This window comes from Sphaeramia orbicularis, chromosome 8, assembly GCF_902148855.1.
Source record: "Sphaeramia orbicularis chromosome 8, fSphaOr1.1, whole genome shotgun sequence".
NCBI classification, from domain to species: domain Eukaryota; kingdom Metazoa; phylum Chordata; class Actinopteri; order Kurtiformes; family Apogonidae; genus Sphaeramia; species Sphaeramia orbicularis.
In genome coordinates this window covers 1,690,843-1,695,597 of record NC_043964.1, presented here as the reverse complement: position 1 = coordinate 1,695,597, position 4,755 = coordinate 1,690,843, and the positions used below count along the sequence as shown (strand labels likewise).

Genomic DNA, 4,755 nt, shown 5'->3' with positions numbered 1-4,755 from the left:
TAAAACCTTATTAAAATATTTAAAATGGAATGGAATGATGACTCATACCTGTCAGCAGGTGGACCACACCTCCTCACTAACAGGAGTTTCTGTCCATTCTTTGCTCACAGTTCTCTGACAGTGTTCTGGAATCACTCCTAAGATCAGACTCCTGTTTGGAATCTGTAGGTTCAGTTAGGAGCTGTGAGAGGATTCTGAGAATCTGTAGGAATACAGACCCTGATCCAGAATGCACAGGGACAAATGAGAAGTGGAGGCAGAAGACTTTAAATTAAACTGATTTTTCTGAAGACATTTCAGTTTTTTCAGGTTATTTACATTTTTTTATTTGGATAGTTTAGAAAAGTAAGTATTTTGATCATTTAATGTTTTTTGTTGTTTTTTTACACTAAAACAAGACACAATTTGGAGTTGTCATTATTTCTAGGTTCTTCTGTTCTTATTTGACTGGTTGGGTCCACTGCAGATCAAATCAGACTAAATGTGGAACCTGAAAGAACAGGAGTTTGAGAACCCTGCACATCTGTGTCTGTATTCTGAAAGATTCTGAGAATCCTCTCACAGAGCTACTAACTGAACCTAAATATACACATAAATACACATAAATACACACATAAATATACATATAATATACAATAAATACTTACATAAATTACACATAAATATACATATAAATATACAAATAAATACTCACATAATATACAGATAATATACACATAAATATACATATAAATATACATATAAATACTCACATAAATATACACATAAATAACAAATAAATACTTACATAAATATACACATAAATATACATATAAATACACACATAAATATACATATAAATATACAAATAAATACTTACATAAATATACACATAAATATACATATAAATATATGCATAAATACACATAAATATACATATAAATATACACATAAAATACATATAATATACGCATAAATACACACATAAATATACATATAAATATACAAATAAATACTTACATAATATACACAACCGAACTGCAGACGCTCAACTGATCTGAACTCATGAGGACAAACATCTGACAGTGCAGTCGTCTGGAACTCCTATAACCTGTGTTTGGACTCACTTGTTCTTCAGGTGTTCATCAGCCATGTGGGCGTCGCCCATGGATCTGTACACCTGGACGACGGTCTGGATCTGCAGACGACAAACACACATCAGACAACCACGTCCTCCTGATGGACATACGTCCAGATGTGTTGTTTGTGTGTGTGGATGTGGGTCTGTTGTGGACTCACCTTGGACCTGATGATGGACATGGTTTGGAAGCAGGCTGTAGTCTCTGGAGGCGGAGTCTCCGCTCTCCACCCACTGCCTGATCTTCAGCTCCAGCTCGGCGTTGGCGTCCTCTAGGGAGCGTACGGTGGACAGGTAGTCCAGCAGACAGGTGTCCAGGGTCTGCACCCAGAACTTGTCCACATCGGTGGGAGGACGGACGCTGGCGGATCTACTGCAACAGAGGTTTGGAGCAGCGGCGACGGCAGAAATGTAGCCTCCACTGCCAATGCTAACGTTCCCACTGACGGTGCTTCCACCTTAACAGAAGCACCTCCTTCAAAACAGAACCACCTTAACAGTCTGTCACCTGTCCGTCTGTCGTCTGTCAGTGCAGATTGTCTTCTTTCTTTTACACTGATGTGCAGATTTCACACTTTTACAATCAGACTATTTTTTTTTGGTGAAAAAATGTCATTTTTTAATATTTTAATCCAAACGTTGTCGTGGAGGCGGACCGTTGACACCTTGGTTCAGGATGACATTGACTCTAGATTAGCGCTGACATTTTTACCGTCCAATCATTTTGGGGTAAATTTGGGCCTTTGTTCAAAAAGGCCCTTTTTTTGGACTCCATATTTGTCCTGTGGGTTTCAAACCTGTCCACATTTGTCCTACTGAGGGCCTTTCAGACACAGGTGTCCACTTCTACTGGATGTGGACGCTGTCAGACCTGTTCACATCAGTATGTGTTCAGTGTTTGGGTTTGGGCCCAGGGCCTGGTGTGGTCTAGGCTGAATCCCACAGATCTACGGGGACAGTCTGGACAACACCAACACTAACGGGTTCTTACATGATATCAACTCCACTGGAGCTCCTATTGAAGCAGATGTTCTTCTAGAGACTGTTCAGGACGGTTGGACTGTTTTCTGCGTTTTTTCAGACTCATCTGATCTTCATCAACAGGAAAGAATCCAAATCAAACAAACCCCTGAACAGTCCCTTTGGTCCATCTGAGCTAAACTGTCCCCATATTTATATAAATGTGTTCCAAACCAAGTGTGTGATGAGTGGAATGACACAAAGAGACACAAGAGACACAAAGAGACCCGGTGGAGCCACTGTTTGAACTGGACCAACTCACTGATGTTTATTTATTCATCTGTTGGACATATTCACACCACACATCCATCCCATAATAACTCCTATTATCACAGGCTTTCCCATGTGACATAAACGTCCCAGTGGGTCAGGACCTGGAACCTCCGACGGTGACGGTGGATGTTGTTGATGTGTGTTCAGGTCTTCGTTAGTGGGCTGGACATGTCCTCAGGACCTGGTCCAGCTTGTCCTCTATCTGCTTCAGACGGGTGTCAAGGATTTGGTCCAGTTTGGTGTTGAGGGTGGTTACGTCCGGCACCAGGGAACCGATGTCAATGTTGTGGTAGATGCTGGTGCTGCTTTCACATCTGTTTCCATAGTAACCATCACGACAGTCACATAGGTGTTCATTGGAGTCCATCAGCCGCCTGCATACGCCTCCGTTCAGACAGGTGTCAGGTGAGGAACAAACCGGCAGCCGTCTGGACAGGTAGACGTTCACCTTGTACCTGTAACCATTGAGGGTGCACTCCACCTTGTTGTCACGAGGCCATGGCGACATCACTGGAGCATCACCATAGAAATAATGCAAAACTGTGGCATAATCTGAAAACCTTTTATATTCCACTTCCTTCACAGGGTCTGAACTCCCGGGCTGATTTACGAACTTTCCAGTATACAACCAAAGTTGACAGTCCAGGGCGTTCTGTCCAAGGTCCGAACACTGGGTATAGTAAAGCATCTCTGATCAGCCCTCAAAACTTCGTAATCATATGTGTTGATTCCCTTGTGGGGTATCCCACCGCCACCACCAGGTCCCCCACAGGTACACGCCACATAGAGAAGTTTGTAGTTGGCCTCATTGTTCTTCTCATAAACTATCACTGCCCAGTTGTACCAGTAGTACTTCTCTTCCAGATTCTTTCGGACGTTGGCAGCGATGTCTTCTTTTGGTCTTTGGTGAATCTTTTGCTGACCACCTCCACATCTTTAACCAAGTACTCGTAAAATTTGTCCAGACAGTACTGCAAAGCATCGTTCTGAGCTTTGAAGACGTTCTTGAACATGCGGTTATGTTCGTCCTGTTGACCTGATGAGCTGAATCCGATGAGTTTCCAGTAGAGCTTTGAGGAACATGCCCTTCCACAGCAGACTGCTCAGGTACAGGTTATAGCGGCCTATCTCTTTGATGCCACATTTGAACTTGTCCTTCAACAGGATGTTGATGTTCCTGCTCAGAGACGTGCCGTTGACCGTCAGGTAATGGTAGATGCTGGCCACGCTGCCCTCAGTCCCTGAATTCTCATAGAAGTTGGCGAAGATCTCCGCCAGCCTCAGCTTCTCCTCTTCACTCGTCACCAGTCTGAGGTTCTGCTCAAGCTCACTGAACTTCCTCCAGGCGTTCAGGATGCGAGTCTCATCTTGAGAGTAGACGCTGGCGAAGTTGAACCACTCCACGTCTGTGGACAGGTCGGATATCTGGAAGGTCAGGGAGTCCAGCCTCCGGTTGACCTCGCTGAAGCCGTTCCTCAGCTCCTCGATGCCATTTTCCTGAGGGATGATGGCCAGAACCACGTTGACAATTGAGATGACCACACTTCCGATACCGGCGCCAAACTGGCAAAGTTTTCCAGGGCCTTGAACACCGATGCCAGCTGGTTAGGTTTGAATGTGTTCGTCGCCTGTGTGACCATGGTCAGAGTGTCCATGCCCACCTGGAACCCACTCTGGATCCGTTCTTTGGTGGTTGCATCCAGCTCTCTTTTGAGCCTGCGAAGGGCTGAGAGGTCAGCAGGTGAAGGGTCATTGACTCAGCAGCCGAGGTCGTCCAAAACAAAGAAGATGAGTGAGAACCACAGCACGATGGAGGACGTCCGAGGAAACGCCATGACTGAAACACAGAGACACAACATTTAAGACAGAAGTGGACCCAAGTCTGAAGGGTCAACGTTTAAGACAGAAGTGGACCCAAGTCTGAAGGGTCAACATTTAAGACTGAAGTGGACCCAAGTCTGAAGGGTCAACATTTAAGACTGAAGTGGACCCAAGTCTGAAGGGTCAACATTTAAGACAGAAGTGGACCCAAGTCTGGAGGGTCAAAATTTAAGACTGAAGTGGACCCAAGTCTGAAGGGTCAACATTTAAGACAGAAGTGGACCGAGCACAGACCGAGTAGTTTTTACACAATTAAAATTAAATTAGTTTGACTTAATTAAGCTTGTAGAGTCAAAAGCTAACTGTCTTGTTTGTACTACAGTAATAGTTTACCGAACTAGAGAAGTCTGGTGGCATTTAAGCAGTTACGGCCATTGAAACTTTTTCACATATTACTTGTTACTTTCCATATATTTGTAAGGTCTGTTCCTTACTGTCCTGGAATTCTCTACCCTCCCAGATCA

At 44.0% G+C, this 4,755-nt stretch overlaps 1 pseudogene; it reads right to left on the bottom strand.

Moving 5' to 3' along the window:
• Positions 1-3,237: 3,237 nt before the first annotated feature.
• LOC115424093 (uncharacterized) lies at positions 3,238-4,156 on the bottom strand (annotated as a pseudogene).
• Positions 4,157-4,755: the final 599 nt, after the last annotated feature.